Consider the following 12,577-nt stretch of genomic DNA (forward strand, 5'->3'; position numbering starts at 1 on the left):
GAAAGTGAGGAGCTCTCTATCTCTTGAAAGATAGACATCACTTCCTACAGTACTTAGTTGTTCTGTTGAGGTTTCCTCTCTACGCGCCCAGCCGCAGGGTGGAAGAAAGAATTAGCCCCATTTTATAGGCAGACGACTGAAGAATAGAGAGAACAAATGATTTGCCCACGGTCCCACAGGAGCACTGTAGCAGAGCTGTGAACTGAACTCAGATCTCCCGAGGCCTAGTTCAGTGCCTTATCCATCCTTCTGCTCATAGATCTGTATGTCTCTTTGGGTGTGCAGCTTTGAAAACAGGTCTGCTCAAACTTGCCCTCCAAGATTGAAACACACATCTTAGTGGAAACGTGGATTGAACGGTACAAATCCAATGATGACCTTTCCCTACAGATGAAAGTCTGAGGTTTTTGATTTCCACGGTCAGGGCCTTTAAAAAGCTCAGGCTCTTGTGAACCAACTTTGATGAGAGGGGTGCTCTTACCTTTTCTCCTCAGAGATAAAGTCAGCATTCTCTGTGTAAACGAGACTAATAAATGTCGGGGCAGCAGGAGGTGAGTGCAATAAAGTGAGAGAGCCTGAGTTATAGTGGTAACCTGCTGAATTCCTAGGTCACAAAGTAATTTACAGAGCAGCCCTAATGTCATTCAATAATTATTCAGACAGCCCAGGCCCCAGGGTGCCCAGCCTCCCGCTGATTATATTATTAATACCATCAACAAACAGCAGGATGTTGGTGTGAAGAACAGAAACACGACACAAGAATCTGAGCTAAGGAACAAATGGAGACCGATATTAACGGGTTGTTTGTACCAGCACCAAACGAGTAAAGAGAACACCAAAACCCTTTCCTGACAAGTCATTCAGCAAGTATCACCAACTCTCCCTTATGTCAACAGTGAAAATCACTCACCACCGTTTGCAGGGGAAGGGGGGTCAGGGGGCAAGAAACTGGCATGTCAGTATCTGTTCATTTATATATATCAAATGCTCTCTGCGATAGTCCCCATGGAGATGGTGGGGAGGGGGGAGGAAGAATGGTTTCTAGGCACCCCCAGAATAATTTAAATTAATATCCAATGAACAATGTAAACCTTTTCTTTGACGTGGCGTGGGAATAGGCAGTCACAACACTATAACTGGGTCAGCTGAAATGGAAGGTAATGCCAAAACCTCGGGATTTGACCAGCAGAGTATGCCAAGGTCCTGACCTCTGCTATCTCAGTCACTTGTTAAATTTCTCTTCTCTCTTCATGCTCTCTCCTGCCCATCCTATTTTAAAAAAAAAAAGAAAAAAAAAAGAAAAGAAAAAAAAAAAAAAAGTCTAGAAAATGGTGGTGGAAATCTTTCTTTATAAACTGACACTTGTTGGATGGCACTAATGTATGTAACCAGAGTGTGTGTGCACAGCGAGTGACCCTTTCCTATATCAAATGTACTATATATATATATATATATATACACACATACATATATATGTATGTTTATATATGTATATTCATATATACATGTGTGCATATAAATGTCATAGTAGTTACCCTATAGTTAACATTTTAAACCTTGTTCCATTATAAGACTGATTTTGACCTCTCTCTTCTAGCAAAGCTCCTCTCGGCCTGAAATTTGTTATGTGCCCCCGCCCAGGGGTGTGCGTTAGACAAAGTCTGGGGTTAATTGGCCAAAGTTGTCTCAGAGTTAGGAGATGAGGGATGAGTGCTGCTTTTCTACTTTTTGAAATTTGTTCTGAATTTTTTATTTTGTACATTCAGAACTAAAACTATATGAATGCACTCCTCCTCCTCCCCCCACTTTTTAATACACTATTTTGCAGTGGGAACGTACGGTTTAGCATTTTGCATTCATTCAACAAGCCTATTTCATTTTTTCTTACCTAAGTAATTCCCATCTGAAAACGTTAGACTGCTGGTCTTGGGAGATCAGCTGCCTGGCTTTTTTAATTGACATGTCTTGAGAGGACATTGTTTGAGGATTGACCAACATATGCCTAACCATCATGCACTGAGTACTGGGGGGAGAGAGATGGAGGATATCAAACTATGAGAAGTTCTTGGAGGGCTCCTACCTAGTTACCAAGAAATATTATAACTCAGATTGCCACCAAGTAAATAGAGAACAGATAAGTGATATTGACTCAAGGGGGATGTAGCCTCAAATGCTATTTGAGGCTGTGCTACCAAGCTGAACCAAGCAATAAGAAAAGGAACTGGTAACATAGATGCAGCTTTCTGCCTGTTTAGGAGTTGGGGCTCAGACAAAGAACTTTCTACCATATTTGACTTTTGTGTTACTTAATCCCTATTATGTAATTGAAGTTTAATGCCAGTCTAGTGGTGCTTTCCAGAGGATCCAGCTAGCCTGGGGCTCTCACTAGCAATGCTTCCCATGGGATCCAACTAAGTGTGTTTATCCCTGTATTTATATTTGATTGGGTGATTTTTCTCTCCAATTAGATTTTGACATTTGAGAGGTGACTTGATTACAATGTGCAAATACCTTCATGGGGAGAAAATCCAAGCTACTAGACGGCTCCTTAGTCCTGTGGAGAAAGGCAAAACAAGAACCGATGGCTGGAAGCTGAAGCCAGACAAATTCAAATGAGAAACAAGGCACATTTTTTTTTTTAACAGGGAGGGTGATTAACCACTGGAACATACTACCAAGGGAAGTGGTGGATTCTCCATCTCTTGCTGTCTTCAAGTCAAGACTGGATGCCTTGCCGGAAGACTGGCTTTAGCCAATCACAAGTTATTGGGCTCAAGAGAGGGGTAACTGTATGAAATTCTATGGCCTGTGAAACACAGAAGCTCAGACTAGATGATGTAATTGGTCCCTTCTGGCCTTAAAGTCTATGAAACTGGAAATCTCTTTCTGTAAAATTGTGCAGCAGGTGGGAGTTGACCAAGTTGTGCCACTGGGTGGTGGTGTGGCGTGCAGTGCTAGTGACCAACACATTTATATTTTGTTTCCCTTCTATGGGCATTTGGTATGTGCATGGTACACAGTGAGGGTACCTAGTCTTGCTAAATCCTGTTATTTGTACAGGGCCGGCTCCAGGGTTTTTGCCGCCCCAAGCGGCGGGAAAAGAAAAAAAAAAAAAGCTGTGATCGCGATCGGCAGCAGCTCCACCGCGTCGCTTTCTTCTTCGGTGGCAATTCAGCGGCAGGTCCTTCCCTCCAAGAGGGACCGAGGGACCCGCCGCCAAATTGCTGCCAAAGAGCCGGACGTGCTGCCCCCTCCCCTTGGCCACCCCAAGCACCTGCTTGCTGAGCTGGTGCCTGGAGCTGGCCCTGTATTTGTATGCCATGATGTCCTCACCATATTTGCCAACTAGCTTATCATGGCAAGCTATTGTAGTAAGAGATGGGATCAAGAACAAATGGACTGATGCCGGATGTCCCTGATCTGGAGAAAGTAGTTGAAACAAAATAGCCATCAACATTATGAGTACTGTCTTTGCTGGATTCTATGCCTTGTTGTTGTAGCCATATTAGTCCCAGGATATTAGAGAGACAAGGTGGGTGAGGTAATATCCTTTATTGGACCCACTTCTGTTGGTCAGAGAGACAGAGCTCTGTGTAAACTCGAAAGCTTGTCTCTCTCACCCACAGAAGTGGGTCCAATAAAAGATATTTCCGCACCCACCTTGTCTCTCTTTGGCTTAATTCTTACACACCAGGAAGAATGTGCCATTGTAATGGTGATGGGAACTATGAGGTAAAGCTCTGGGTCACTTCAAGTAGGAATCAGAAAGTGGATCCTTTTGGTGCAGAAGCATTTCTGCACAACTAGCTATGCCCCCAATGCAGCAAATCACTTAAGTATGTGAATAGTCCTGTTGGTTTCAATGTTAAGCATGCACTTAAGAGCTTTGCTGGATAGGGCCTGGCTAAGCATGGTCTAAAAGTCTCCAATCCTGCCAAAAAAGCTTTACATTCTTGCTGCTCAGGAAACAAATTACACAGGGCTGCTCTAGTTTTCCAGTGTTCTTGGCTACCAAAGGGGGTCCATGCACTACTTTCATTTGGGCCATGCCAGGAAGCCCTTTTGGTGCACATGAATGACCCTGGGATGTGACAGGGCACCATCTTATGCCCCCGCTAGGGGGTCTAGGATTGTGGTAGGGGCTTATAGAAGGATGCTCTTGTGGCTGATGCACAGGGCTGGTGCCTGGGGAACTAACGTTTGGGAGATGTGAGCTGGAGAATACCAAAAAGATTGCTGCCTCCCAGAGGAGACTGAAGCAGGGCAGAAGTGATGCTCAGTGACAGTGATCTGAGGGCATCTCCTAAGTGCACTGTAGGATATGATTACATCAGGTGGAAGGGAGTAAACAGAGCAGCTTGACTCTTTAGAGTGTTGGGGTGGATGAAAATTCTCCACCTTCTTGTGCTGGCCTCTTTTAGATTTTTGGTCAACAGTTTTTTCAGTGCCAAGTTTCCCCAGAAACCAGCCCTTTGTTCTGCAATTCTGCCACCCCCCACCTCCATCTTGGCCTGATCATAGACATGGAGGCTATGGCAGAGCCTGGTGTCTGTGTAAATAGGGAGGAAGAGAGAGGATTTCAATGACAGCTCTCCTCACACCACCTATCCTTCTGCTTTTATTTTCCAGACATTCACCAGGAGCTTGGGGACATCGAAAGGCTCCTTCGCCTCATTAATACTTGGCCTGGGCTGTGGTGACTCACTGAGCTGCTGATGGCACAATCACAGGGATGGTGGTTTTTTTTTTTTTTTTTTGAATGCTGCCAATGGACAGTTCATTTTTAACAGGCTCAGCAGGCAGACCGTCAGACCACAGATAGTACAGTGACTTGGAGGTACACAGGCAGTGGGTCCTTCCCCCGATTCACAGCTTAGAACTTAATCTCTGGTGACATCCATTCCCTATTCCAAATGCCTCCTTCACCCCCTCACAACTGAAAGCAACTGTAATTTTGTCTATGTTGTTTTTCTTCCCTGTGGGATCTGGAGAGAAAGGGAGAGAGCTGCATTATTCAGACACTATCACTGTAACTGCCTAAGCCCAGGATTGCTGAAATACTTTTATTCTCCCTTTTGTGTTTATGCACAGATGTTGCAGATGATATTTCCTGAATTCCACTGAAAAATAAAGAGTGTTTTATCAGTATTCCCCAAGTGTCCAATACAAATGCAAATCAGCTCTGGGCGGTAAATGTTCTTTTGGTTTTTTTTATTGGCTGCCCAGCGTTAACTGGCTGATCTTTTCTCACTTCTCTCTTTTCTCTCCATTTCCTTTAACCAATGTGTTTGAAGTGAGCTCCCTCCAAGGTTCTGAAATGTTCTCCCTTTCCAAACTTTTTGTTCTCCCCTTGGTCAATGCATTTGCTTAAGGTTGTTTGTTTATTAACCCTTTACAAGTTTTTCCCCCTGTGCAGGGTATATTGCGCTAGCTTGGAATTCTTTAAAAGACTAACAGAATTCCAAACAAGACCCATTTGCATTTGATATTACTGGCTCATTGCCTATCTTCTTTACCACGCTCTCCTCCTTAGCTGAATCAAACAAGACTTCATGGCCAAAAAGACAGCTCTTGTCACCACGCGAAGAATCAAGTTCTGAGAAAGGAGGATGTTTCTGACCTCACTGCTTCAAACATGCGAAAGCTTTTCCAATTATAAACAATGAGAAGAGCAGAATCCTGGACAAAATTATCAGACTCGGATGCTTAAAATTAGGCTCCTAAATCCCTATTCAAGGAATTAAATGTGTGGCTTGATTTTTCAAAGGTGCCAAGCCCCCAATAGCTCTCACTGAGATCAGGGAGAGTTATAGGGGTGCGTGCGCATCACCTTTGTAAATTAGGCCAATGTTTCTGTAAGTGCCTACGCCCTGAGGCAGCTGTACCTGTATTATTTTAAGTGTCCACATGTAGATGTTGGTGCCTATCTTAAGCAGCCAGGTTTGAATGCATTTGGATCGTTACTGTGTTTTGACATTTCTTCTTTTGGAATTTTCAAGTTTTCCTACTCGCCCCAGTTTACAAACCAACTCTCTAGGCAGCCAGTTTCCCATTGTTTGTGTTTGGTTTTTTTAGAAATGATGTTTAGTTGTATTTGAAATCTTCAGGAGAACAAACATGCAGGTGATGTAACATGTATAATAGATCATTACAATGAAAGAAAAATTAAAAATCACAGTTGCCTTAATGAGCACCATTCCGTTTTAACTACTCAGGGTTTATCTAGAGACAAACAGTTAGTACGTGGCAAGCCGGGGTGTAAATCAACCTCAGGCTAGCCTGCTGCGCTCTAACTGTCCATGTGGACCCTCCTGCTGTGCTCTAAAAGTGCTGTAGTGCGCTTTGATCTCCTTCGCTTTGAAAGGGGAGTTGTTCAAGGTGCACTAGGAAACTTCTAGTGAGTGGCAGCAGCGTACATATGGACAGTTAGCACACAGCAGGCTAGTGTGAGGTAGATTTACACCCTAGCTTGCCATGCACTAACTGTTTGTCTGCACAAACCCTCAGTAAAATACGGTGTAAGGGCCAGATCCTGAGAACACACCCGCTTAACTTTACTACCATGGATAACTCCTATGAACCCGATCTACCACCCCTTCTTAGGTTGAGCGATTTCCTCACTATGGTTCTTGCTCTGCAAAACACCTAAATACGTGCTTAAAGTTAATCCCATCCCTGTTCAGCAACATACTCTAACCTTTTGCTTAATTTTAAGCATGTGCTTAAATCCCCATTGATTTCAATAGGACTTAAGCACATGTTTGAATCTGCTTGTATTGTAAGGCTCAGATTCAGCAAGGTATTTAAGCACATGCCTATCTTTAAGCAGTTGTGTAGTTCCATTAAACTCATTGAAGCGAAGCTTAAGGTACGATTCAACATGACTACAGGTGACAAAATCTGACCCTAAATAAGAAGCCCACATTTCATGATGAAACATCTAGCCCAGTTTTTCTCAACCCAGGGGTCCACGTATCCATGGGATATGCAGAGGCATAGACGTTGACTTCTGCTTCCGCCGGTGGCTGCTCGACCCCTCTCTGCCCCTGGCCCTGCCCCCACTTGACCCCTTCCCCCAAGTCCCCACCCAGCCCTGCCTCTTCCCACCCCTGCTCCACCTCCACCCTGCCTCCATTCCACCCCCTTCCCCAAATCCCTGCCCCACCTCTTCCCTGCCTCCTCCCTTGAGTGCGCTGTGTCTCCGCTCCTCCCCCTCCTTCCCGGTGCACCGCCAAAAAGCTGTTTGGAGGTGGGCAGAAGTGCTGGGAGGGAGGGGGAAGAGCAGGAATGCGGCGCGCTCAAGGGAGGAGGCGGAGAAGAGACGGGGGGAGCTTGGCTGCCAGTGGGTGCAGAGCATCTGCTAATTTTTCCCCATGGATGCTCCAGCCCCGGAGCACCCATGCAGTCGGCGCCTATGCGCAGAGGTCTTCCAGGAGGTACATCAACTCATCTAGATATTTGCCTAGTTTTACAACAGGCTACGTAAGAAGCACTAACGAAGTCAGTACAAACTAAAATTTCATACAGACAATGACTAGTTTATACTGCTCTATATACTATACACTGAAATGTAAGTACAATATTTATATTCCAATCGATTTATTTTATAATTATATGGTAAAAATGAGAAAGTCAGCAATTTTTCAGTAACAGGGTGCTGTGACACTTCCGTATTTTTATGTCTGATTTTGTAAGCAAGTAGTTTTTAAGTACGGTGTAATTTGGGGTTACACAAGACAAATTCCTGAAAGGGGTACAGTAATCTGGAAAGGTTGAGAGCCACTGAACTAGAGACTATCTATGCTGATGTGTTCTGGGCTGATGCACAGACTTACACTGGGGTGGTGTGGAACCATATTATCCCTCCACAAATGCCTTCCAAAACTTCTCATCTCATATGTGATGAGCTCCCCTCTGAAGCAAGCAGCTCAAATGAGTTTAAGGACTGTGATTTTTGCCTTACTCCTGGCTAGGAGCTCAGGTAAGAGCAGGCTCTCTGCAACCTTTCCTCATGGCACATCCATGCAGGAGCCAGGCACAGCTGGGCCCTATTTGTTCAAGAGGAGCATATATGTCAATTCCCTTTGCCTATCCAGCTCGAGCTAGCAGTGGGTCCTTTATCCAGTGCCTCATTCTAAATTGGAATGCAATGTCCCACAGTTATACCATACATTTGACTGGCTTTTTTATATCTCATGCTTGCTGCTTGTTATGTAGCTTGAAATAACCTTCAAATAAATCCAGAAAAGGCCATTTGAAATAGCTGCTGTTTCCATTGTTAATTATTGTTTTGAAATTCTATTTTAATAATACCTAGCACTTTAAAAAGGAGTGATTTTTATTTCACAGATGGGGAAACTGAGGCACCAGGCAGGAAAGTGACTTGCCCAAGGTCACCCGGCAGACAAGTGGCAGACCTGGGACTAGAATCCTGGTCTCCATCCAGTACTCTAGGCACTTGGCCCATCGTTCAAAATACATCCTCCCATTCAGGTACTCTGAAGTTAAATGCAGCCCCTCTCTTAACAGCTATTTCCCCTAACAGACTTGTTTTTCAAAGCAAAAAACTATCCAGAGCAGATTACTAGCACTTCCATGACAATAGCGTCTACACAGCTTGTTTTGTTGGAGAGGCAAAATAGTACTTTGAGGGTAGCATCACACATACCACATTTTCATAGCCTAATGGTATGGTTCTGAATTAACAAACCCAGAAATGAAGCAGTTAATTGCCCTACGGGGGAGGAGGAAATTTCTTGTAAAAATCGAGAATCTCATTAAACAATGCGCCCTTTTATTTTTCAGCCTTGGAATCAAGCCTGGCTGCCCATGTAAACAAAGAAAGGAAAGAATCACTGAACCAACCCAACACATAAAAAAGTGACCATGTCTGTCTTTGAAGGTCCCTTTATGTTGCTTGGAAAACTTAGGATTATAGGGTTTTTTTGGAGTTTTTCTTTATAAAAAAAAAAAAAAAAAGAGGAATGGGAGTTAAGGGAAACTTTCTCTTAAACAGAGCAGAAGTCATTAATTAAGTATCCCATTCATTTCTCTGGCACCGGCTCATCAATCAGATTTCTTATTAGCATTCTGATGACCTGTATGACCCCCAGTCTCTGTACTGTCTGCATGACGAAACAGACGATCAGACCACACACCAAACGAGGGAGGATTATTCTACAGTTTTCCTTGCTCGGGGACGATAACTCAAGTCGTTATTTCGGGTTGGGGCATTTTAATAAGCAGGCCAGTAGAGAAGCCATCACAGATATTTCAGAGACTGCTTAGAGAACATTTCTAGTGATTTACGGATATATAAACTGCTCTGGTCGCGGCAATGGGAAATGTAAGAGATTGAGTCAGGAACTGAGCACCGTTGAGATTAGACTAGAGGAGCAAAATGGTCCCTTCTGGCCTTGGAATCTATGAATAAAAACTTTGTGCCAGCACAGTGCCACAGGAAGAGTCCCCTTGGACTTGGGTGATCTTCACAGGGCCAGAGATGCTGGCTTTAGGGCAGCTTGAACATGGGTAAAGAGAGGCAGGAAGAGTCCAAGGCTGTACAGGAAGTCAGCGGCAAAGGTGGGAGTAGAACTCAGGCATGCTGGCACCTAGTCCTGTGCTCTGACCACTAGTTAACTTCCTTGTCAGAAAATTGATTAATGCGGGTAGACCCCCAAAATGGGCCCAGTTTTAGGGTCATTAAGTACCACAGATGTAGCAATCTGCTTAGTTTTTCACTTAGATTATTACACCATAAGTGATTAAAATATTTCCAAATCTGCCTTATTAAAAGGGTATTTACTTGTAAAGCATGTAAGGGAATAATGATAATGACAGTGCTGTAAGTGCACATTGTGCTTAACCGACAGTTCAACAACAACAGAGCCCTCCTCGCTCCAGGAGCTTACACTATAAATAAGACACCACACAGCAAGGTTTGGCACGAAACAAAAGGCAGGGAAAGGAGTTTGTTATGGCAGCAGGAGGGATACAGCAGTGAAAGATCATGAGATGCTCCCAAGTACATTTTGAAACACGTTATGCAGAAGTGCATTTTAAAGATGAACCAATCAAGGGTGAATGATTGTGTGTGTGTGTGGTTTAAGTGATGCTAGAAACAAGACAATGAACACATAGTATGTGGCTGAGTCTGTGACTTGGGGTGAGCACGGATCAGCTGGAAAAATATCATGGACTCGTGGACCAAATTAGTGGAAATCACTGGGGGTATAATTCCATATGCTGCCTACGTTAAACTGTAATTTGATCAGAGGGCATGGGAGGAGTGACTTCTTACAAATGAAAACTTTGTATTTTTTTTGAAATGTTGAAGGTTTTTTTTTTCCAACCAAAAATGAAAAGTTTTTGTTTTTCCTTCTCCCCCTATTTTCCTTTTCATTCATTTTTTCTTTTTCTGCCATTTTTCAGATGCCAAATGGAAAAAAGCAGGGGAGGAAAAGGAAGAAAAAAAAAAACAGAAAAAGTTGGTAAAAGCATAGTGCAATCAGTTCTTTCTGAAAACTTTGAAACTTGTCAATTTAGTTTTTCTTTTAGACCAGCTCTAATTATTAAAGGTTTTTATTCCAGCAGGTGCTACCTATCTACCTAACATCTCAGCATGTTTAGTGTATTTATCTTCACAACAATGCTTTGTGGCAGGGCAGTGCCATCATCCCAGTTGTACAGATGAGGAACTGGGGCACCAACAGACTAAGTGACTTGTTCAAGGTCACACAGGAAGTCTGGGGGAGGAAGGGAGGGAATTAGACCCTGCAAGGTCTTCCAAGTCCCAGGCTTGCATCCTAACCACTAGGCCACCCTTCCTCCTTGTGCTTTTAGACAGGGGGACACCGTCCCTGCCATGCACCTAAACAATCCATCCCCTGTCGCCCATTCCCAGCTTCTGGCAAACAGAGGCTACGACACCATCCTGGTCCATCCTGGCTAATAGCCATAGATGGACCTATCCTCCAGGAACTTATCCAGTTCTTTTTTGAGCCCTGTTATAATCTTGGCCTTCACAACATCCTCGGGCAAGGAGTTCCACTGGTTGACTGCATTGTATGAAGAAATACTTCTTTTTGTTTGTTTTAAACCTGCTGCCTATTAATTTCATTGGGTGACCGCTAGTTCTTGTGTTATGAGAAGGAATAAATAACACTTCCTTATTTACTTTCTCCACACCAGTCATGATTTTATAGACCTCCATCATATCCCCCCTTAGTCATCTCTTTTCAAGGCTGAAAAGTCCCAGTCTTATTAATCTCTCCTCATATTAACAATGACTGAGGGGAAGCGGCTAGGGAAGCAGGGTCATTGACCTGCAGATGCAGGAAGTGAATACAGGGTGAAGTATGGCATACTATTTGTGGTGCTGAAGGAAATCTAACCTGAGCTAATGGAAGGGGAAATGAGAGTGACGGTGAAATGGGGCAATGGATGCAGCAGCCCCATTCCTGGCTATTCAGTCCCCAGATCTGCCCAATGGGACCCCACTTTCAGCTGGTTCTTCCTCTCCCCCCATCTAGGAGTCTTTGATTTCCTGATTTGGGGAGACACTCAAGAATGTCTCCATGGTTGCAGTTGCTTTAGGTGCTGTCTCTTATAGTTAGAGTCTCTAACCATAGACACTAGATGGGAACTCTCCAAGTGCAGAAACAGAGCCTACAGTGTAGTCTCCCAACTCAGCCATGGCCTTAGACTCAGAGCTACCACTAGAATGATGCCAGGCAGTGCTCCTGCCACGTCCCTATGGACGGGGGAGGGGCAGGCTGATTAGCTGAGAAGCCGGAGCTAGGGGGTCAGCAGCCCAGCCAAAGCATACCCCGCTGATGGCAGGAAGCAGCAGGTCCACCCACCCCAGGACAAAGAGCAGCCGGGGCAGAGCCTTAAGGAGCTGTCCCATGACTAGTGGAATTGGAGTCCGAGGGCCCATGGTCACTGGAGAGATTGTTATTTTTACGGGACAGCGATGGAACAGGGAACGTGGGGAGTTGGGCTAGAAGCAATCCAGCCACAGGAACAGAGCAGCCCACCGAGTTTAATAAAGTGTCATGTCTTCAACGTAACCTGCATCCAGCTTCACACTTTGCTAATGAAACAAGAGCCAGCAGAGCTACCTGGAGACCAACCCAGGGAAATGCCAGAGCCAGGTAGGGGTGGAGGGATGCCCGCATTCCTAAAGGTCAATCCCTGCGGCCGCATTCAGGACATTTCTGATCTTTGACGAGGATTAAGGTATCCAAATGATTGCATTAAGTCATTTGCTTAAAAGCTCCAAATGTCTGGATCTTCAGTCATAATACCTGGGTCATTTAAAACTTGACTGAACAGAACAATAGAAACCATCCTGCTCCAACAATGTCTTTACTTTGGTAGCACTTTGGGCCTGATCCAAAGTCCAGGGAAGGTAGTGGAAAGACTCCCACTGACTTCATGAGGTGTTGGATCAGCATTTTTGTGGGAAGCCAGTTGCACTGTTTTCCCCAGTGAGCGGTCCCTGTTGTTTATGTGCGTCTTTGGGTCTGGTGCATCTTAAAAGGTACATCTGTCTTCATGCTTCAAACTAGCAAGT

The sequence above is a fragment of the Trachemys scripta genome, chromosome 1 (assembly GCF_013100865.1).
Source record: "Trachemys scripta elegans isolate TJP31775 chromosome 1, CAS_Tse_1.0, whole genome shotgun sequence".
NCBI classification, from domain to species: domain Eukaryota; kingdom Metazoa; phylum Chordata; order Testudines; family Emydidae; genus Trachemys; species Trachemys scripta.